The sequence below is a fragment of the Ranitomeya variabilis genome, chromosome 7 (genome assembly GCF_051348905.1).
Source record: "Ranitomeya variabilis isolate aRanVar5 chromosome 7, aRanVar5.hap1, whole genome shotgun sequence".
In the NCBI taxonomy this organism is placed as follows: domain Eukaryota; kingdom Metazoa; phylum Chordata; class Amphibia; order Anura; family Dendrobatidae; genus Ranitomeya; species Ranitomeya variabilis.
In genome coordinates, this window is record NC_135238.1 from 133,417,429 (window position 1) to 133,442,146 (window position 24,718).

Here is a 24,718-nt window from a genome sequence, read left to right on the forward strand (position 1 = left end):
AGTTTATGGGTCATGAAAATCTCAGACAGAACACTGATGCTGCCTGTGTACCTAATCTGTCTGCTGTCCATTTTTGGAGAAACTTTGCTTTGCTATTTTTTTTGGAATATGTTAAAATCAGTGATGGTAAAAGCACTTGGGTACTCTCTGGCTAGCACTATTAACAAGGACACTGAACTGAAAAAAATTAGCAGGATCCTGCATTTTCTCATAGACTTGTATTAGCGACAGATTGTGACGGATGGCCATCCGTTTCATCCGTTGTGCACTGGATCCTGCGTAAAAAAACGGTCCGTCGGGCAGAGAAAACGTTCAGAGGAACACTTTTTTGCACGTCAGAAAATCGGTCAGTGACGCATCTTGCGCTGCCTGTCACTGGCTATAATGGAAGCCTATGGACGCAGGATGCGTCACGGACTGTGAAAAGCAGGAATCCAGCGACGGGTCCCATCTTTTCAAACTGAGCATGCTTGGAAGAATTTCCCGTCAGGGAAATTCTCTCTCGCTCGCTCTCTTTCTCTTTTTACTATTGATGCTGCCTATGCAGCATCAATAGTAACAAGATATAATGTTAAAAATAATAAAAAAATAAAAAATTGCAATATTCTCACCTACCGACGGTCCCGCGCAGCGTCACCGATGCTCCCGGCAGCTAGTGTTCCTAGTAATACATTTCAACGTCTTGACGGATCCTGTGCAGATTTGGAAGACGGAAGCGTGAAAGGAGCCTAAGGCCTCTTTCACACTTCCGTCTTTCTTTTTCCATCACAATCCATTGTTTTGTGAAAAAACGGATCCAGCAAATGGTGCTGCTGGATCCATTTTTTTCTCATAGACTTCACTACAGAGGAAAGTTATTTCTGCACGTCAGAAAATCGCTCAGCATTGCTGACTGTGAAAAGCAGGAATCTAGTGATGGATGCTGTCTTTTCAAACTGAGCATGCGTGGAAGAATTTCCCGTGCCTGTGCAGCATCAATAGTAAAAAGATATAATGTTAAAAATAATTAAAAAAATAAAAAATTGTGTTATTCTCACCTTCTGGTGTCCCCCGTAGCGGGACCACTACGTCATCACAGGTCATTGTCTCGCTATGCATCACTTGGAACTTGAGCTGCCGGCAGCATCGCAAGGTAAGAATATCACGATTTTTTTATTTTTTTAATTATTTTTAAAATGGGTTGTATTGTGTATGCGTTTTCGCAGCGGAAAAACCCGGCGAAGACGCATACACAATGTGTGCCCATAGCCTTCTAGGATGCACAGGAACCGTAAAAAAAAAACAGCTCCAGTGCATCCGCTTTTCACAATCAGCACAGGATCCGTCTTTTCAACATTTTGACGGATCCTGTGCAGATTGTAAAAACGGAAGTGTGAAAGAGGCCTAAGCCACATCTTCTAGATAGTAAGCCATGTCTCCTCCTACCTCTGCAGAAACTACTGTTACTACCTCTGTTGTGGCAGATGGAGTTTGTTTGTTGTTTCCTCTCCTCAGCCACGCTGGTTGTATGTCTGCCCATTATACTTCTAGATTAATTGTGCAACTTGGTGGTCAGTCGATAAAGAAACCATAGTAATAACCTAATCAGGCAATTTTTTTATACCCTTGGCTATTAAGAAGAGCATGAACTATGTGGAAAGGTTCGCTATGCAATACCTCTAACATTCTATTCAATATAACTACAATAGTAAGATATCAGATACCACGCTCAGGGGATATAATCAAGGATGCCACTATACAGTAATGGGCGCAACCAAAACGTGTTTGTACTAAACAGCAGATACATGTAACAACAAACTAAATAGTGGTATTGGAAACAACATAGTATAAAAACGTCCTTATATGGCTGCTGCAGCACCCTGGCTTCAGGAATGGTATAGCACGTGCACGTGAATGATAAGGCACTTACCCTGCTGAGTCTGTGTCTGTGCCCTGATGATGCGGCTGCTGCGTCTGGCTATGCAGCAGGGAGCTGGGAGAGCAGAAGCAGAGTGGCGAGGGATGCAAGCGGCTAAGACTTACCAGAGGAGCCCCGGCCGGTGGCGTCCCTGGATACGGCTGGGAAAAAATGGCCACCAGTGTCTGCTAGCGTGTGCTCGGGTGTGACGTCACAGAGCTACGGAGCAGCGTTAGGGACAAAAAGATAACCAACGCGTTTCGAAGGGATGCGCCTCTACAAACCAGAGTGAATCTTTATTTCTTATGCTTAAGTACTTAGTTTTTATCCATGACTCTCTTATCTTTACTTTCTAGGCAGCATGTCCTAATACATTTGTGAAATTCACTCTTGGTGGTTACAATACAGTCTTTGGGCCATGAATGACATCCTGCACAATAAACTTCCCTTGCTACAAACCTGTAATATATGGAAATCCTATACATGGTACAGTGCCAATCAGGTACCAGAATCATATTCACATTTTTTCTGTTTAATAAGACTTTCAGGTTCTCTGAAGAATTACATTCTGTGTCTCTGATTCCTTTTTCACAACTGGTCAAAATGTAACAGAGAAATGCAAAAGCCCTAAGGCTTATCTTTAGAAAGACATTGTTTTGCTGTGCAAATGCAAGAATGGATCCAAGCAAAGGAGGAGGGTTTTGTTTCAGCCCCACTGCAGAGTGAGAAACTAGGTCAGGAAAGTTGTTTGACAGAACTGAGAATTGAACTAGTCACCTTGGAGGCCCATTGGTGTAGAAAGTGAAAGCTGGCACAGCTAGCAAGAGAAGTTGATGGCGCCAGTACTTTGTGAAAAGCAGCAATCAGGAGGATCCCGAGCCCTCCCAGTCTCTCTCCTTTCTCTCAGATAAGTAAGTCTGGTGGGCTCGCTGAGGCTGCAAAGCTGTTAAGGCAGTGGGAACTCTCCAAGGAATAAAGATGCTTCATTTGGCAAACATGCAACCAGACCAGCTTTAATTTCTCAGTAGATTTAAAACCCGCAGTTCTTCCATTTAGCAGTATGATAATAAAATTCAGAAGCCTCTATATTTAATGGGAGAGGTCAGATGAGGTTTTAACTGCAGTCTCCTTTCCTAATATTCACACTGTTCTTAATTTTAAACATCACGCGTCAGGGTCTTTTATGGCTAGTTAAAATGGCCACTGTCATTTACACTCACCGGTTTTGTGCCTGCAGGTACGCTCTATAAGACTGATGTGCTCTCCGGCGACTGTGCTATAAAAGTAAGGGAAACAGGAGCTAAAATAAGAAAGCATAAATATAGAGCTGAGCTGTATACAGCGTGTCCATTCCTTCTGTTAGTCTCATAATATATTATTAGACTGACAAAGAGCAATTTTACTGAAATCGTTCATTTATAGTCTATGCACATGTTTGCATGATTATTTAGGGACAATTAATATATTTTCCATTAAATATATACAGTATATATATGTATAAATGATAATGCAATCTGTATATTCTCTACCAGCAATATTTAGCCAGAAATCAATCTTTGAGATATTATTGAAAGAGGTCAAACAGCAAGGAAATGGGATAGGAGAGTCAGCTCACTGGAATAATGAACAGCTGAAGCTGTGATTGAAGGACACCCCACAAGATCCTCCAGGGATAGTACCATCAATAAGGCATTATGCCGAAATGTGTAGGTTTTTCTAGTTTTGCGTAACTTTTTGGATTTGCCTGTATTGTTTCTGCATTTAAAGCACCTCTCCAGTTTTTTATTTATTTTTATTTTTTGGGGGGGGAAATTTGGCGAATTCCAATCTCAAAACATCCGCTCATCTGTAATTACCATTTCAGCAATAGTTATATGTTATGTAAGATATATGAACACCTTATGTCAGGGCAATAGCAAACACACACAGAAGAAGGCTCCTGTGCAAGTTGTAGCGGCCCCACCGCCGCAGGGCCGAGGGGTACCCGGTACCGGGCCTCTGAGTCTCTGCTCTGGGGTTGTCACGGCGGCTAGGCCCCGGTCCGTGACCCTGCCGTGGGGCGCACAGTGAATAACAGGTGTGGATGATGGTGGTGGTGGTGCGGTGCAGTAAATAACGAGGACACCACGTTGCAGTCTCTTTACCTCTTTACTGAAGATCTCTGAGTCCACAGTCCAGAATACGGTTCACCAGGCTGCGCAAGTCCGGCCGGTCCGATGGCACCTCCAGAGTTCTCCTCACAGGTGGAAATCGGTGCCTTCCTTCTAGCGCTATGTGTTGTGGTCCTCCCCTGCTGTGCTTACGGAAAGTCCCCACAACCGTTGTGTCTGTTTCTTAAGTTCCCTCACAACTCGATTAAATGATGTTCTTCTAATCCTCCGTCCCTCCCTGATGTTCTGGTTGGGACGGCACCCGTTTGACGGGTAGGCTCGGAGCTCTTCCGGGACCCTAGAGTCGCCCCTCTCCACAAGTTGCCCCCCAAGACTGCATAGGTGATATGTGTTAGACAGCCTGCCTTAAACTGACTGTCCTGCCGCTGTTTGGAGTATTGCTTGAAGCTGAATGTTATTCTACCCCCTCGGCGTTCCGGCCACCGGTAGTGCGCCTCAGTAGGATGTTGCTCCGGTCTTACAGCACGACTCCTACTGGTATTTCTCCTTTGCGTGATCTCGTTTCTCACTCAGCACAATCTATCTCGCTTCTAGTCCTTTCTTGGGCACCGCCGCTACCCGGAGCAGGCACGGTCCCATTACGTTCGTTCTTGTTGCCAAGCCTCTCTCAGGATCCCACTCCTGACAGAGACCCTACTGTATCTTCCCCTACAACACCCTCTGCCACAAGGTGTTGCCTGGTTCCAACCCAGTCAGCTTTCTGATCTAACTTCCTGCCTGACCCCCAGTTTACCCACTATGGTGGGGAGTGGCCTAATGAATAGCACCCTTAGCTCCCCCCGGAGGCCCAGCTGTGAAATGTATTGGTGTCTGTGATACCTGATCAGATTAACTCCTTCAGTGCCATCAGACGCACCGTAGCTCCCCATAGTGGCGGAGCCACAGTACTGCAACGATCAGGACTCTGGGGCGCTGCACTCCCCCCTGGTTAAACACAGTACTCCGGGACTGGGAAGAAAACAACAATACAAGTTAGCAAAAAGACATACAGTTTTGTTGAGTGCAATAACAATAAGTATACTTGAACAGGCTTCCCTTTATGGGAGGTAAGGTCACTTGAACGTTACAAACATGGTTAACATTATAAATTACAGGCTACAAATAACTCCTGTTACCCAACCGGGTATTTTACTAAGTGCAAAATTGTTGGACAATAATTTAACATTGCCTTTAAGGACATACACTCTAAATCCACTAAAGACCTTCCTATAATCACATTATAAGGTAATTTAACTTTTTCATTCTCCTTCTTTAAATCTGCAGGACCGCCTGTCCTATCGGCACCAGACCTACTGCCTCTCCTTTCAGTTACAGGACCGCCCCGTTCAGCCAGGGCCTACTGCCTTTTCAACTACTATACACAGTATAGAACATAACATTACTTTCAGTTTAAGAGCACTGAGTCATCTCTACATGACTCCTATGAGGACTCAGGGTTTACCTTCTATCCTAACTATCTATCAACATTATCAAAACATTTTCTATTGAACATTAAGCCTTCTCATTATCTTTCTCTCTTTCATGCATGCTGGACACCACGTCTATCCCTACGAGTCCACTGCATCCTTCTTCTATCTTTCACCTTTTTCTTCTCAGAGAACATCATCAGTATTTCTTCACATTTAACTAATTAAATACATATAACTTTCTCATGTAAACATTATCATCACTTTCTTTGGTCAAGACATTATTGCTTCCAATCTTAAAGCAATATCACGGTCGAAGCGCAACAAATGAACATCCCCTTTAAGAGGGGACCAAGTCTCTATGAGGTAGCACGCCTTCTCAGGCTACCAGTCCATACTCAGCAAAGGTTCCAGTGTGGTATCTTCACAAAGAGTCCTTCTTTAAGTAAAACCAGTAGGGAGCGCCTTTAATAAGGTGCAAACTATATACAAGAAGTTCGGATCATGCACTGTTCATGATTTCAGCAGTTCTTTTCAACTAGAAACTTGTGCAAAAACTTTAGAAAAATCAAACAAAAGCAAAACAATAGGGATCCCAAGTCCACAGAAGGATCCCCTTAAGAGTTAACCCTGGACGGGTTCAGCAGCAAAAATCAGGAAACAAACAATTAAAAACTATGTACATCTTTAAAGCATTATGCTTACTCGTTTTTCGGGGAGGAAGGTGGTTTCCTCCCGGGCATCACCAGACCAACGGGTCGTCCTGCTGGTTCAAGGATCGGGTCCTGCCCCAACAACGACAGGATCCCTCGCCGGGATGTTCTTTTTACCGAGGATCCAGCACGCCCCCACGGTGCATGGTAGGTCCGGGTCCCTCGCTGCTCCGCAGGATCAGGTTCCGTTGTCTTTTCGGTGGGAGGTTTATCTTCGGGAGTTACAGCGGCGGCCTGGAGCGCAACGCACTGCTGGACGCCCCGCGCCATCCAGCCTGCTTCGCCGGTTGCTCTCCTCCACCTGGTGTAAGTGACGGCATCACCCGGCTCCAAGTCGCGATCAAACCTTCCACTGCAAGGTTCCACCTCCTCTCGGTCCACGTGGACTTGTAGCGGCTCCCCGATCTCCTGGATAACCCCGCATCCATGTCGGGGGTTGAAGGAGACCACTACACCCCAGTGGGACAAGGGGGGCTCTGCAACAGTGATTAAGTCAACCTGGGGTACCGGCTGTGGTCGGGCTCGCCATGCAGCCATCATGCGCCGCAGGTGTTCGGCCTCAGGCATGAGCTTCAGGCCCGGTGTCTGCGGCGCACTTTCAGCCGCGACCGGGTTGAGAGGAGCAGGGGACATTGGAGACAAGCAGACCTCCGTGGGCTGGCCCAGCCGAGCAGTCACACGGGCATCGGCCTCCAGGTGGGCAGCGATCCGCCGGGCCTCGGCTGCGGCCATACACTCTTCCGACGGCGGCCGGGGGGGTCGGCCCATCGTCGGCTCCGTAAGGGTCAGCTCCCGCAGTGACGGCGTATCCTGAGCCACCTCGGGCTGTCCAGCCTCTCTCCGGGTTCGACCATTCCCGCGCTGTGCCTCCGGCGTCGCCATCTTTGTCTCCTCTCCAATGTCTTCTTCCCGCGGTCTCTTTCGTGGGCGGCCCCGTCTCCATGGTCTCCACCCTCCGAACAAGATCAGGAGGCGGACCTCAGCTGTTGACGGACACGTCCTCAGGACACAGAAATATTTGGACTGGGCGGCCATTGCTGTTCGCGCTCTCCAGCTTGCCTACGCCCACTTCACGCCCCTCCTTTTCTCCTGCGCTCTCCTCAGCACTGCAATGGCGGCGGATTTTGGCGGCAAATGGCGCAGCACACAGTCTCTCAATAAAGTACAGTACAAGCACGTCAAATCACAAATCCAAGGCACACATGACCTGACTCTTCAGGCTTAAGTAGATCCTGTTTGTGACGCCAAGTTGTAGCGGCCCCACCGCCGCAGGGCCGAGGGGTACCCGGTACCGGGCCTCTGAGTCTCTGCTCTGGGGTTGTCACGGCGGCTAGGCCCCGGTCCGTGACCCTGCCGTGGGGTGCACAGTGAATAACAGGTGTGGATGATGGTGGTGGTGGTGCGGTGCAGTAAATAACGAGGACACCAGGTTGCAGTCTCTTTACCTCTTTACTGAAGATCTCTGAGTCCACAGTCCAGAATACGGTTCACCAGGCTGCGCAAGTCCGGCCAGTCCGATGGCACCTCCAGAGTTCTCCTCACAGGTGGAAATCGGTGCCTTCCTTCTAGCGCTATGTGTTGTGGTCCTCCCCTGCTGTGCTTACGGAAAGTCCCCACAACCGTTGTGTCTGTTTCTTAAGTTCCCTCACAACTCGATTAAATGATGTTCTTCTAATCCTCCGTCCCTCCCTGATGTTCTGGTTGGGACGGCACCCGTTTGACGGGTAGGCTCGGAGCTCTTCCGGGACCCTAGAGTCGCCCCTCTCCACAAGTTGCCCCCCAAGACTGCATAGGTGATATGTGTTAGACAGCCTGCCTTAAACTGACTGTCCTGCCGCTGTTTGGAGTATTGCTTGAAGCTGAATGTTATTCTACCCCCTCGGCGTTCCGGCCACCGGTAGTGCGCCTCAGTAGGATGTTGCTCCGGTCTTACAGCACGACTCCTACTGGTATTTCTCCTTTGCGTGATCTCGTTTCTCACTCAGCACAATCTATCTCGCTTCTAGTCCTTTCTTGGGCACCGCCGCTACCCGGAGCAGGCACGGTCCCGTTACGTTCGTTCTTGTTGCCAAGCCTCTGTCAGGATCCCACCCCTGACAGAGACCCTACTGTATCTTCCCCTACAACACCCTCTGCCACAAGGTGTTGCCTGGTTCCAACCCAGTCAGCTTTCTGATCTAACTTCCTGCCTGACCCCCAGTTTACCCACTATAGTGGGGAGTGGCCTAATGAATAGCACCCTTAGCTCCCCCCGGAGGCCCAGCTGTGAAATGTATTGGTGTCTGTGATACCTGATCAGATGAACTCCTTCAGTGCCATCAGACGCACCGTAGCTCCCCATAGTGGCGGAGCCACAGTACTGCAACGACCAGGACTCTGGGGCGCTGCACAAGCACAATTCCACCCGCTTTGGAAGTGACAATGAGCCGCCTTACTTCTTGAGCCCCTTGGCTGCACAGGTTGCATCACTGGTATGGCTGTCCCTATGTTAGGGGAACTTACTGCTCTTAATAAACCAAAAGAAACAACCAATGAAATCAGAACTTATAATGATCAAGAAATCAGCCATTATTATCCGGTACACATTCCAAAATGGTTGTTAGGGGCTTCATGCATATGTGTAGCATCAGATAATAGCATCTTGCTGTGTACTCAGCACAAGTAATGTAAAGGATATTTCACCAAATCACCCATTTCACTGTCTGAATCCTCATGGCAGTGTGCACAGTAGATAGACAATTATTTGGGACAATTTTGTCTTTTCTAATTCTCTAACATTCTAAATCCTAAATTTCTATTTCATTAGAAGGGATATATTTCTGTTCTAGACATTATAAATGTAATAAAAGATTATAGCAGCGTGGTGAATTAAGGATCTAAAATAATGGAAAGGCTGGAGAAGAAAACTGCAAAACTTGTGACCGTAAGAGTTATATATAATATATACAATATAATGTGTCATGGTTTATAGAAAGGAGGTGACATCATGAGAGCTGACCCTGTTTCTGACTCAGCCAGCGGCAAACAGCTAAAATGACTTAATCCAGTAGGTAAAGTAGAATAAGATCATCATGCATTAGAGCAGGATGCCTGACTCACATCCAGCTACAAGACTGGTGATTACACACTGGGTAATTTACAAGAATTGATATGTTTCTTCAGTAAAGTAATAGAGTAGGAAGAAAGACCAAACATTCCCTGAAGTATCATCAAATTCTAATCACCTGTTGGGAATCACAGTGTTTTCTAAAATTCCTCTGTGAGATATTTAAATTCTGTAATATTATGGTGTGTTGTTATTAATCACTTCTATGAGAATGTCTTTAATAGAAGCCATAGATTTCTGATCAGTTGGAGTCTAACTCATGAACCCCTTACTAATTCCTAAAACAGGAGTTCTGTATCTCCTGTTCTAAATCGTTCTCTCCTTTTGTAGCGATGGATATTTTTTGCAATTAACAGTAGGATGTGCAGCTAAATTGATTACCACTCTTGAATTAGCTTGTCTGAAACTGGTGGAAAACATATTCTATCAATAATGTCATAAAAAGTTCAGAAACAGATGCAGCACTCACCAATAAAACTTCAATTCTTTACTTTAGGATAAAAAACAATGACAGTAAATAATCCTACTATATAATTGTCTAAGGGGTACTTCCGTCTGTCTGTCCCGGATAGTCATTGGTCGCGGCCTCTGTCTGTCATGGAATCAAAGTCGCTGATTGGTCGTGGCAAAACACCCACGACCAATCAGCGACGCGCACAGTCCGGAAGAAAATGGCCGCTCCTTACTCCCCGCACTCACTGCCCGGCGCCCGCATACACCCCTCTGGTCACCGCTCACACAGGGTTAATAGGGTTAATGCCGGCGGTAACAGACCGCTTTATGCCGCAGGTAACGCACTCCGTTACTGCTGCTATTAACCCTGTGTGACCAAGTTTTTTACTATTGACGCAGCCTATGCAGCGTCAATAGTAAAAACATCTAATGTCAAAAATAATTCAAAAAATAAAAAATGATTATATACTCACCTACTCCGCCTTTCCTGCTCCTCGCGATGCAAGCGGAACGTTCCGGTGGCAAGGATGGTCAGGCAGAAGGACCTGCCATGAAGTCACGGTCATGTGACCGCGACGTCTTCACAAGTCTTGCGCGCCTGCGCGGAAAGGACATGCCGTGACAGTCATGTGACCGCTACACGGTCATGTGACCGCGACGTCATCACAGGTACTGCGCGACAAGGACCTGCTGTGACGACACGGTCATGTGACCGTGACATGGTCACGTGACCGCTGCATCATCAGACCCTGGGACCGGAAGCTGCCGCCTGCACCCCACACAGGCTACAGAGCTACAAGGCGCCTGCGGAAGGTGAGTATATGTTTATTTTTTATTTTTTTAACCTGTGTCATACGTGGCTGGGCAATATACTACTTAGCTCGGCAATATACTATGTGACTGGCCAATATACTACGTGGCTCTGTGCTGTATACTACGTCACTGGGCAATATACTACGTCACTGGGCAATATACTACGTCACTGGGCAATATACTACGTGACTGGCCAATATACTACGTCACTGGGCAATATACTACGTCGCTGTGCAATATACTACGTCGCTGGGCAATATACTATGTGGCTGGGCAATATACTACGTCGCTGGGCAATATACTACGTGGCTCTGTGCTGTATACTACGTCACTGGGCAATATACTACGTCACTGGGCAATATACTACGTATCTGGGCAATATACTATGTCACTGGGCAATATACTACGTCACTGGGCAATATACTACGTCACTGGGCAATATACTATGTGACTGGCCAATATACTATGTCACTGGGCAATATACTACGTCGCTGGGCAATATACTACGTCACTGGGCAATATACTACGTGACTGGCCAATATACTACGTCACTGGGCAATATACTACGTCGCTGTGCAATATACTACGTCGCTGGGCAATATACTATGTGGCTGGGCAATATACTACGTCGCTGGGCAATATACTACATGGCTCTGTGCTGTATACTACGTCACTGGGCAATATACTACGTCACTGGGCAATATACTACGTATCTGGGCAATATACTATGTCACTGGGCAATATACTACGTCACTGGGCAATATACTACGTCACTGGGCAATATACTATGTGACTGGCCAATATACTATGTCACTGGGCAATATACTACGTCGCTGGGCAATATACTACGTCGCTGGGCAATATACTACGTGGCTGGGCAATATACTACGTCGCTGGGCAATATACTACGTGGCTGGGCAATATACTACGTGCCTGGGCAATATACTACGTGACTGGCCAATATACTACGTCGCTGGGCAATATACTATGTCGCTGGGCAATATACTACGTGGCTGGGTAATATACTACGTCTCTGGGCAATATACTACATGGGCTGTGCAATATACTACGTGGCTCTGTGCTGTATACTACGTCACTGGGCAATATACTACGTCACTGGGCAATATACTACGTAACTAGGCAATATACTATGTGGACATACATATTCTAGAATATCCGATGCGCTAGAATCAGGCCACCACCTAGTCTACTATATAATTGTCTAAGGGTCACTTCCGCCTTTCTGTCCTTCTGTCTGTCTGTCACGGATTTTCATTGGTCGTGGCCTCTGTCTGTCATGGAAATCCAAGTCGCTGATTGGTCGTGGCAAAATGCCCACAACCAATCAGCGACGGAGGCGGCCGGGACCATGGGCCCTGTTGGGCCTACCACGCTAAAAAGCCGGGGACTAAATTGTGGGTTGCGTCCAGCCAGTACAGGCCCGGCCAGAAGCGCTGCAAAGGGGGCAGAGTCGCCATGAGGAGGGCGGAGGCGGCCGGTACCATGGGCGCTGTTGGGCCTACCGCATCAAAAAGCCGGGGGCTAAATTACTGGCTGCGGGTCGCGCTGTAGGGCCTACCACGCCAAAAAGCCAGGGACTAAATTGCTGGTTGCGGCCAGCCAGAACAGGCCCGGCCAGAAGCTCTGCAAAGGCGGTGGAGTCACCGTGAGGAAGGCGGAGCCGTCCGGGACCATGGGCGCTGTTGGGCCTACCGCCGCCAAAAGCCGGGGACTACATTTGCGGCCGCGGTCAGTGATTTATTGATGGCGGCTGCGACAGCAGGAAACAGCACAGCACATGCGGCGGTGACAGCTGCGGAAGGAAGGTGAGTATCTACTATAAGATGGTGGCCCGATTCTAACGCATCGGGTATTCTAGAATATGTATGTCCACATAGTATATTGCCCAGTTACGTAGTATATTGCCCAGTGACGTAGTATATTGCCCAGTGACGTAGTATACAGCACAGAGCCACGTAGTATATTGCATAGCCCATGTAGTATATTGCCCAGCCACGTAGTATATTGCCCAGTGACGTAGTATATTGCCCAGTGACGTAGTATATTGCCCAGTGACGTAGGATATTGCCCAGTGACGAAGTATATTGCCCAGTCACGTAGTATATTGCCCAGTTACATTGTATATTGCCCAGTGACGTAGTATACAGCACAGAGCCACATAGTATATTGCACAGCCCATGTAGTATATTGCCCAGCCACGTAGTATATTGCCCAGCTATGTAGTATATTGCCCAGTGACGTATATTGCCCAGTGACGTAGTATATTGGCCAATCACGTAGTATATTGCCAAGTGACATAGTATATTGCCCAGTGACGTAGTATACAGCACAGAGCCACGTAGTATATTGCACAGCCCATGTAGTATATTGCCCAGCCACGTAGTATATTGCCCAGCGACGTAGTATATTGCCCAGCCACATAGTATATTGCCCAGCGACGTAGAATATTGCACAACGACGTAGTATATTGCCCAGTGATGTAGTATATTGGCCAGTCACATAGTATATTGCCCAGTGACGTAGTATATTGCCCAGTGACGTAGTATATTACCCAGCGACATAGTATATTGCCCAGCCACATAGTATATTGCCCAGCGACGTAGTATATTGCCCAGCCACATAGCATATTGCCCAGCGACGTAGTATATTGCACAGCAACATAGTATATTGCCCAGTGACGTAGTATATTGGCCAGTCACATAGTATATTGCCCAGTGACGTAGTATATTGCCCAGCTACGTAGTATATTGCACAGCCCATGTAGTATATTGCCCAGCCACGTAGTATATTGCCCAGCGACGTAGTATATTGCCCAGCCACATAGTATATTGCCCAGCGATGTAGTATATTGCACAGCGATGTAGTATATTGCCCAGTGACGTAGTATATTGGCCAATCACATAGTATATTGCCCAGTGACATAGTATATTGCCCAGTCACATAGTATATTGCCCAGCTACGTAGTATATTGCCCAGCCACGTATGACACAGGTTAAAAAAATAAAAAATAAACATATACTCACCTTTCGCAGGCGCGTTGTAGCTCTGTAGCCTGTGTGGGGTGCAGGCGGCAGTTTCCGGTCCCAGGGTGTGATGACTTTGCAGTCACGTGACCGTGTCGTCACGGCAGGTCCTTGTCGCACAGGACCTGTGATGATGTCACGGTCACATGACCGTGTAGCGGTCACATGACCGTCACGGCAGGTCCTTTCCGCGCAGGGGCGCAGGACTTGTGAAGACGTCGCGGTCACATGACCGTGACGTCATGGCAGGTCCTTCTGCCAGACCATCCTTGCCACCGAAACGTTCTGCTTGCATCGCGAGGAGCGGGAAAGGCGGCGTAGGTGAGTATATAATCATTTTTTTTTTTATTATTATTTTTGACATTAGATGTTTTTACTATTGACGCTGCATAGGCTGCGTCAATAGTAAAAAACTTGGTCACACAGGGTTAATAGCAGCGGTAATGGAGTACGTTACCCGTGGCATAACGCGGTCTTTTACCGCTGGCATTAACCCTGTGTGAGCGGTGACCGGAGGGGTGTATGCGGGCACTGGGCAGTGAGTGCAGGGAGTAAGGAGCGGCCATTTTCTTCCGGACTGTGCGCGTCACTGACTGGTCATGGGCGTTTTGCCACGACCAATCAGCGACTTGGATTCCATGACAGACAGAGGCCGCGGCCAATGAATATCCGGGACAGACAGACGGAAGTACCCCTTAGACAATTATATAGTAGGATGTGGGCTGTGCTATATACTCTGTGGCTGTGCTATATACTACGTCGCTGTGCAATATACTACATGGCTATGGTATATATTACGTGGCTGTGCAATACACTGCATGGCTGTGCAATATACTACGTGGCTGTGCAATATAATACGTGGCTGTGCAATATGCTACGTGGCTGTGCTATATATTACGTGGCTGTTCTATATACTACGTGGCTGTGCAATATACTACGTGGCTGTGAAATATACTACATGGCTGTGCAATATACTACGTGGCTGTGCAATATACTAAGTGGCTGTTCAATATACTAAGTGGCTGAGTAATAGACTACGTGGCTGTTCAATATACTACGTGGCTGTGCAATATACTATGTGGCTGTGCAATATACTACGTGGCTGTTCAATATACTATGGGGCTGGGCAATATATTACCTGACTGGGCAATATATTACGTGACTGGGCAATGTACTACGTGGCTGGGCAATATACTACGTGGACATGCATATTCTAGAGTACCCGATGCGTTAGAATCGGGCCACCATCTACTAATAATAATAATCTTCATATAGCGTCAACATATTCCGCAGCGCTTTACAGTTTAACAGTTTCAAACGCAAGTCATGAGTAACAATGTTAACGATACAATAATTAATGCACAAAAAGACGACCCTGCTCGTAAGAGCTTACAATCTACAATGAGGTGGGGGAGATACAAATTACAGGAGCTTATTTACAATGATGTATGTACAATGATGGTCCAGCCATTAAAGTGATAGGCCACTTTGAACAAAAATGTTTTGAGGCCGTGCCTAAAGCTATGCAAATTGTGAATGGTCCTAATTTCTTGGGGTAGAGCATTCCAGAGGATTGGCGCAACGCGGGAAAAGTCTTGGAGTCGGGAGTTGGAGGTACGGATTAGTGCAGAGGTTAGGTGAAAGGTATTTGCAGAGCACAGCGGTCGGCTCGGCCGATAGACAGAAATAAGGGAGGAGATGTAAGGGGGTGCTGCACTTTGAAGAGTTTTGTGGGTGAGAACAAGTACTTTGAATTGGATCCTATAATGAATGGGCAGCCAGAGTAATGACTGGTGAAGAGAGACTGCATCTGAATACCGATTAGCCAGGTAGATTACCCTGACTACTGCATTAAGGATAGACTGAAGATGGGAAAGTTGAGTGAGGGGGAGGCCAATTAATAGAGCGTTACAATAGTCCAGGCGGAAGTGTATCAGGGTAACAATGAGGGCTTTTGTTGTTTCCATGGAGAGAAAAGGGTGGATTCTAGAGATGTTCTTTTGGTGTAAGTGGCACGAGCGGGCAAAGGATTGTATATGGGAACTGAAGAAGAGATTGATGTCAAACGTAACAGCCAGACAGTGCTCCTGCTGCCGGGGTGTTATTAGGGTGCGACCCACGGAGAGGGAAATGTCAGATTTAGGGAGGTTAGTAGACGGTGGGAGCAGAAAAAGTTCAGTTTTGGAGAGGTTGAGTTTCAGATAGTAGGCGGACATGATGTCGGAGACTGCGGACAAACAGTCACTGGCATTCTGTAGTATAGCGGGAGTAAGGTCAGGGGATGATGTGTATAGTTGTGTATCATCGGCATAAAGATGGAACTGAATGCAAAATCTGCTGATGGTCTTTCCAATTGGGGCCATGTAGAAAGAGAAGAGAAATGGGCCATGGACTGAGCTGTGAGGTACCCTGAGAGTGAGAGGAAGAGGGGACGAAGTGGAGTCAATGAATGATACACTGAAGGAGCAGTCAGAAAGATAGGAAAAGAACCAGGAGAAAGAAGTGTCCTTAAGGCCTAGTGACTGGAGCCTAGAGAGTAGGAGCTCGTGGTCAACAGTGTCAAAAGCTTCAGTGAGATCAAGAAGAATGAGCAGAGAGTGGTCACCTTTACAATTTGTTGTCAGAAGGTCATTGGTCTCTTTGATGAGTGCGGTTTCTGTGGCATGTAAGGGCGGAAGCCAGACTGTGAAGGGTCTAGGAGGGAGTGAGTGTAGAGGTAATGGGTAAGGCGGGAGTATACCAGGCGAGTTTGGAGATGAAGGGGAGGTTGGAGACCGGCCTGTAGTTATTTGTGCAGGATGGATCAAGAGAGGGTTTCTTTATTGATGGAGTAATGAAAGGGTGTTTGAAGGAGGATGGGAAGATGCCCGAGGAGAGGGAGAGATTAAAGATTGTAGATGGTGAGTTGTGACGACTGGAGAGAGCGACTGGAGGAGGTGTGGGGGAATGGGGTAAGTTGTGCATGCAGTAGAGGTCAGATTGGATTAATTGTACTCCTCAGTCTTGTAAGATGGCTGTTTTGTATCTCACATGGCACTTTTTGGTCTAATTTTTTTATCAGTCAAGATAGGAAACTAATAAAAAAATGTTAAAAAGACTATGTGGATTTAATTATTATCCTGGTAATTGTGGACTTATGAGGAAGAAGTCAGCTTTGGTCCATCTGCCCTACATCATCCTTATTTGACTTTTAACCTAGAGAAATAAGGGAATAAAGAACTCATATTTATTTGCAATTTGTATTTGTATCTACTGTATTTTTGAACTTTATATGCTATTATTTGGAATGGTATTCTGCTTTTTTTCTGTGAATACTGAGAACTATAAATCTAGCAACAGTCTATTGAATATGTGATGGGTAGTGTTGAGCGATACCGTCCGATACTTGAAAGTATCGGTATCGGAAAGTATCAGCCGATACCGGCAAAGTATCGGATCCAATCCGATACCGATACCCGATACCAATACAAGTCAATGGGACTCAAGTATCGGACGGTATTCCTGATGGTTCCCAGGGTCTGAAGGAGAGGAAACTCTCCTTCAGGCCCTGGGAACCATATTAATGTGTAAAATAAAGAATTAAAATAAAAAATATTGCTATACTCACCTCTCCGACGCAGCCTGGACCTCAGCGAGGGAACCGGCAGCGTTGTTTGCTTAAAATTCGCGCTTTTCTTTCCTTACGTGAAGTCCCGGCTTGTGATTGGTCGCGTGCCGCCCATGTGACCGCAAAGCAACCAATCACAGCAAGCCGTGACGTAATTTCAGGTCATTCAGTATTTTAAAATTACGCTCCGGCTTTGTGATTGGTTGCGTCGCAGTCACATGGGCGACGCAACCAATCACAGCAAGCCGTGACGTAATTTCAGGTCCTTAAGGATTTTAAAGTTACGTCCCGGCTTTGTGATTGGTTGCGTCGCAGTCACATGGGCGACGCAACCAATCACAAGCCGTGACGTCACGGGAGGCTGGACACGCGCGCATTTTAAAATGCGCGCGAGTCCAGCCTCCCGTGACGTCCCGGCTTGTGATTGGTTGCGTCGCTGTCAACCAATCACAAGCCGGGAAGCCATTTTAAAATGCGCGCGTGTCCAGCCTCCCGGCTTGTGATTGGTTGACCGCGATGCAACCAATCACAAGCCGGGACGTCACGGGAGGCTGGACAAGCGCGCATTTTAAAATGCGCGCGTGTCCAGCCTCCCGTGACGTCACGGCTTGTGATTGGTTGCGTCGCCCATGTGACTGCGACGCAACCAATCACAAAGCCGGGACGTAATTTTAAAATCCTTAAGGGCCTGAAATTACGTCACGGCTTGCTGTGATTGGTTGCGTCACCCATGTGACTGCGACGCAACCAATCACAAAGCCGGGACGTAATTTTAAAATCCTTAAGGACCTGAAATTACGTCACGGCTTGCTGTGATTGGTTGCGTCGCCCATGTGACTGCGACGCAACCAATCACAAGCCGGGACTTCACATAAAGGAAAGAAAAGCGCGAATTTTAAACAAAGAACGCTGCCGCTTCCCTCGGTAAGGTGCAGGCTGCGTCGGAGAGGTGAGTATAGCAATATTTTTTATTTTAATTCTCTCTTTTACACATTTTTACATTAATGTTGTTTCGATACCGATACCCGATACCACAAAAGTATCGGATCTCGGTATCGGAATTCCGATACCCGCAAGTATCGGCCGATACCCGCAAGTATCGGCCGATACCCGCAAGTATCGGCCGATACCCGATACTTGCGGTATCGGAATGCTCAACACTAGTGATGGGTAAAAAACAAAAGGGAGTAGAGCGGATCTATGTCTTTGTATTAGAACATTCTGTCAATAATAAAGTGACAATTAACCGAGAAGTTGGTTCAAAGGTGGCCATCTGAGGCTCCTTACAAAAAATTTGCACAAGAATTTTGATCACAGACCAGGACTTCCTTTCATTATATATATATATATATATATATATATATATATATATATATATATATATATATATATATATATATATATATATATATATATATACAGTACAGACCAAAAGTTTGGACACACCTCATTTAAAGATTTTTCTGTATTTTCATGACTATGAAAATTGTACATTCACACTGAAGGCATCAAAACTATGAATTAACATATGTGGAATTATATACTTAACAAAAAAGTGTGAAACAACTGAAATTATGTCTTATATTCTAGGTTCTTCAAAGTAGCCACCTTTTGCTTTGATGACTGCTTTGCACACTCTTGGCATTCTCTTGATGAGCTTCAAGAGGTAGTCACCGGGAATGGTTTTCACTTCACAGGTGTGCCCTGTCAGGTTTAATAAGTGGGATTTTTTGCCTTATAAATGGTTTTGGGACCATCAGTTGTGTTGTGCAAAAATCTGGTGGATACACAGCTGATCGTCCTACTGAGTAGACTGTTAGAATTTGTATTATGGCAAGAAAAAAGCAGCTAAGTAAAGAAAAATGAGTGGCAATCATTACTTTAAGAAATGAAGGTCAGTCAGTCCGAAAAATTGGGAAAACTTTGAAAGTGTCCCCAAGTACAGTGGCAAAAACCATCAAGCGCTACAAAGAAACTGGCTCACATGAGGATCGCCCCAGGAAAGGAAGACCAAGAGTCACCTCTGCTTCTGAGGATAAGTTTATCCAAGTCACCAGCCTCAGAAATCGCAGGTTAACCGCTGCTCAGATTAGAGACCAGGCCAATGCCACACAGAGTTCTAGCAGCAGACATATCTCTACAACAACTGTTAAGAGGAGACTTTGTGCTGCAGACCTTCATGGTAAAATTGCTGCTAGAAAACCACTGCTAAGGACAGGCAACAATCAGAAGAGACTTGTTTGGGCTAAAGAACACAAGGAATGGACATTAGACCAGTGGAAATCTGTAACTTGGTCTGATGAGTCCAAATTTGAGATCTTTGGTTCCAACCACCATGTCTTTGTGCGACGCAGAAAAGGTGAACGGATGGACTCTACATGCCTGGTTCCCACCGTGAAGCATGGAGGAGGAGGTGTGATTGTCTGGGGGTGCTTTGCTGGTGACACTGTTGGGGATTTAATCAAAATTTAAGGCATACTGAACCAGCATGGCAACCACAGCATCTTGCAGCGGCATGCTATTCCATCCGGTTTGCGTTTAGTTGGACCATCATTTATTTTTCAATAGGACAATGACCCCCAACACACCTCCAGGCTGTGAAAGGGCTATTTGACCAAGAAGGAGAGTGATGGGGTGCTATGCCAGATGACCAGGCACTGAAGATGTGTCTGTCCTGAGTTAGCCACGATCAATGGACGCAGTACTGTGGCTCCGGTTGTCATTGCACGTTTGCAAGCACAGCGTGGACGCAAGCGATCATCTGCCAAAGATGAAGTCGATGCCATAATTGTGGATGGACTGCAACGGTTAGAGGATCTGTGTCGCAGTGAACACAGAGATCTAAGGCGGGAAATTACGGAATTGCAATCCCGGGAATCAGTATATGCAGCCAATGAGTGGAAGCTCCGGTTTTTGTCGTATGTGCCTGTAGCCCAAAAGATACCGTCGCACATTAATGTAATGTTTAGGCAAAGATTTAATGACCTATTCGAGGAATTTTTGGCCCCTCGGGAACCCACTTCCTCGATAACAAGAACCCTGAACATGCCGTCATACCGAGCACAATACAGAGGCCAGGGTGAACCGGGTATGGATATGTAAAGGCAAATTAGCAGTCCAGCATACAGTTGGGCACAGAATATGCCCGCGCAATATCACAGTAAGTAACTACTGTTTAAAAAAATCAAAAAAGTTTGGCAATTTTACAGCCTTTAAAATGTTTGTGTAAAATGTTTGGAGACCAAAGTTAATTGTTTATATTTTTGTTCATCCCTATGGGATCGTATATGTTAAAATGTGTACCAACAATGAGGTTGGAAGACCAATGTCTTCAAAATATTTCTAATTAATTTTGATATTATTCAACAGTTCATATTCTTGTATGGATTGAACTTTTTTAATTTATTAAGGTGATATAAAGAAAAAAAAATTAACAAAGAACTGCCCCACACATTGCACATACACCAATATAAACTGTCTTTAAAATGTTCACATATGGATGTCTTGCCATGGAACAAGACCTTCATGTATGAAATAATTAGCAAATTGATCACAAATCCTCATTATCTCGACTGTAGACCGAAGAGTAGTCGAATCGATGCCCATGAGGTTCGGCTCACAGTCATCTGGGTCAACCACCTGGGGTTCATGTCTGCAAACAAAATTCTGCAAGCAGATGCATGCCTTCACTACACGGTCCACATTTTCAGGTTGCAGTTGCATGCAAGTAAGTAATATATGCCATTTTGCGGTCAAAATACCAAAGGTACATTCAACATAATGTCTTGCCTGGCTCAAGCGATAATTAAAAATACGTCTTGTGTGGTTTAGACTACGGCTTGTGTACGGCTTAAGGAGATTTTGTCTGAGTTGGAATGCCTCATCCCCAACTAAAACATAGGGCAAACTTGGGCCTTCGGTCCCCGGAAGTGGTCGTGCTGAGGGTATGTTGAAGCTGTTGCTGTACAAATATTTCTCTATGTTGGACTCTTTGAAGACTGGAATCATTTGTCTGTCCATATGCACCGATATCCACAGCTACAAAGCGATATCTAGCATCAGCAATAGCCATCAATACAATGGAAAAGTATTTTTTGTAGTTATAGTACAGGGATCCACTATGCACTGGTTTCTGAATCCGAATGTGCTTCCCATCCATGGCACCAATGCAATTGGGGAAATTTGCTAAATCCTCAAACTTTTTGAAAATCGATAGCCACATTTCTGTTGTCGGGGTTGGTAGCACAAGTGGTTGTAAGTTGTTCCAAATGGCATCACAAGTTTCACGAACTAGTTGGCAAATGGTCGATTTCCCCAGCCAAAATTGAAAATGCAGTGACGCAAAAGATTCTCCAGTAGCCAGATATCTATCAACCAATCACAAAACAAATTAGCACTTTGGACATATTTTACAGATTTTTAAGGACAAGGAAAATAAAGGCAAGTTAAAATGGAATAGGACAATTGGCAATGTGTAGATAATTAAAAGACATGCACCACAATAAAAATTAAATCCTGTCTTTGTAAACAGAACACTGTTAAAAAAAGGATATTTACCTCAGAGTCACCACTAAACATTGCTCCGCCCAAATGCTATCACGGAAAGTGCTGCGCTGATTATGTATCTCATCCTTCACATGTGAGAGCAGAATATCAAAGGTTTCGATAGACATTCGTAGATAACATTGAAATTTAAAGGGATGATCCCGAAGCTGAACATACAGGGTGTGAAAGGCACCATATGTATTCCGTAAAAAATTCACTTCATGGATCCAATATCGCCTTTGGGAAATATGCCTTCTCTGCCGAATTTGCAACAGCATCAAGCGAAATCTAACGAGCTCAGACACAAACATCTTGCTTGCAGCAGAAGTTCACTCAATGCTTTCAAAATGGAGAATGTTAGGGAACAACTTTATTGACAGTGCCTGAAGGTAGACAAACGGATGCTTCACGAACGGACATCAAAATGACATAAACGCAGTCACGTGTATTAATGCAAGCGTTAACGCGAAGCCAAATTTACACCAAATTTTGCTCATTTCAGTACATCCGTTTAACGGATCCGTTAAACGGATTGTACTGAACGCAATGTGAACCTAGCCTTACAGGGATAGATCCCTCAATTATTGCAGGAGTTATAAATCCTTCATAAGCTTGTAAGTCATAGAAAAGGCCTCTCCGCAGGTCACTGTTTTGGTTGATCCACTAACTTACAGAATACCCAATGAAAAAAAATCAGCAAACTGCTGGCTGTGCCTACAAATATTACCATTTTGTCATCTCATTTCTTTGACACCTAGAAGCAGGTCATAGCGTTCACTGACCATCTACAACTATATTAGCAACTGTAATGACTTTTTTGGCACCATCCACATTATTACATTATTGACATTAGAGTCCAATCATTACAAGATAGTATTTGATTAGTCCTAAAGTGGATTATACAAGAAGAATAGCATACTATAGATTAATTGTCAAATAACTGAACAGTCACATGATATACACACATACAAAACAACTCTATCATGCCAGGTATTTTACAATGGCCTAAAAATATTCATTGAGAAGAGAAAATAATGGCCACCAGTATGAGACCTCCAGGGCTGGACTGGGACTTAAATTCAGCCCTGGCATTTGAAGTTACACAGGCCCACATGTCACATGGTGACTATAATATCTTTGTACACGTGTAGGCTACAAGAAGTGAGGGGAGTGTAACACAACTATATAATCTTATTATATGAGGGGATCTTATTTTAATGTATAAATATATGAGGGGACAGTACAAAGACCTTTCTGATGATCTTTTTAATCATAGACCTGAGACAGGGACAAGGGGGCATCCTCTACGTCTGGAGGAAAGAAGGTTTAAGCATAATAACAGACGCGGATTCTTTACTGTAAGAGCAGTGAGACTATGGAACTCTCTGCCGTATGATGTTGTAATGAGTGATTCGTTACTTAAATTTAAGAGGGGACTGGATGCCTTTCTTGAAAAGTATAATGTTACAGGGTATATACACTAGATTCCTTGATAGGGCGTTGATCCAGGGAACTAGTCTGATTGCCGTATGTGGAGTTGGGAAGGAATTTTTTTCCCCAATGTGGAGCTTACTCTTTGCTACATGGTTTTTTTTTGCCTTCCTCTGGATCAACATGTTAGGTCATGTTAGGTTAGGTTATGGGTTGAACTAGATGGACTTAAAGTCTTCCTTCAACCTTAATAACTATGTTACTATGTTACCATGTAACATATAATTACAGCTGTATCCAGCATTACAGCTCAGTCCTATTCCTTGCTTTTAGTTGCAGTACCAAGAAAAGCCGCTACTTTACCTACATAACTAGATCTCGTAGATAATGAAGGGATGAGATGACAAAAGGCTGTGGAACCTCATTCTGATGCTCCATAAACTTTGCCTACAGCCACTTTTGGTTTTGCTGGGCAGCACGAGACCTGGTGATTCTGAAGAGTGGTGACATCAGTAACGTCACCGCTCTTCAGATATTCCGGGTCTTGCGCTGAGCTCGGCGACTGTGAAGAGCAGTATTGTTATTACCGTCACCGCTCTTCAGAGTCGCTGGGTCTCGCCAGGTCAGGGCTAGTAGTGGGGGTGTCTGATAGACACCTCTCCATTACTTACACCAGGGATTAATAGCAGCTGACATTACGCAGCTGACATCAACCCTAAAAATCATTACACATACCAGAATTAAATGCTCTGGCGGCTGGGAAAAGCAGTAGAGTTAGCGCTCCATATAGTATAATGCACCACCATAGTCATCCATGTATTCACTTCCCATAGTATAATGCACCCCATAGTTCTTCATATAGTATTATGTATTCCCCATAGTCCTTGATACAGTATAAGGCAGCCCAAATATAGTATAATGATGCCACCCCAGAGTATAATGCAGCCACCCCACAGAATATATTGTAGCCCCCTGAGTATAATGTAACCCCCAGAGAATATAATGCAGCCCCTTCATATAGTATAATGCAGCCTGTCATGGTTCTCAATGGCAAGAGACCGTAGTAAAGCATACAAAAGGACTAGCTCTTGGAAGATGGGAACTCGAGCTGACTGTGAGCTAAACCTACCGCACAACTAACAGTGGCCGGGTAGCGTGCCTACGTTTTATCCCTAGACGCCCAGCGCCAGCCGGAGAACTGAATGACCCTAGCAGAGGAAAATACAGACCTGGCTTACCTCTAGAGAAATTTTCCCCAAAAGGCAGACAGTAGCCCCCACATATAATGTCGGTGATTTTAGAGGAAATTGACATACGAAGTATGAAGATAGGTTTAGCAAATTGAGGTCCGCTTACTAGATAGTAGGAAGACAGAAAAGGGAACTACACAGTCAGCTGAAAACCCTTTCAAAACACCATCCTGAAATTACTTTAAGACTCTAATATCAACTCATGACACCAGAGTGGCAATTTCAGCTCACAAGAGCTTCCAGCCTCAGAAATATTCAAACACAGAGAACTGGAACAAAAAT

At 45.4% G+C, this 24,718-nt stretch overlaps 1 long non-coding RNA gene across 1 annotated transcript in view; it reads right to left on the reverse strand.

The window, feature by feature from the left end:
- Positions 1-3,163, reverse strand: part of LOC143785524 (uncharacterized) — a 257,155-nt gene extending 253,992 nt beyond the window's left edge. Inside the window, exon 1 of the long non-coding RNA XR_013218006.1 lies at positions 3,118-3,163. This is a non-coding gene — a long non-coding RNA (uncharacterized LOC143785524). The remainder of the gene's footprint in view (positions 1-3,117) is intronic.
- Between the last annotated feature and the right edge of the window lie 21,555 nt (positions 3,164-24,718).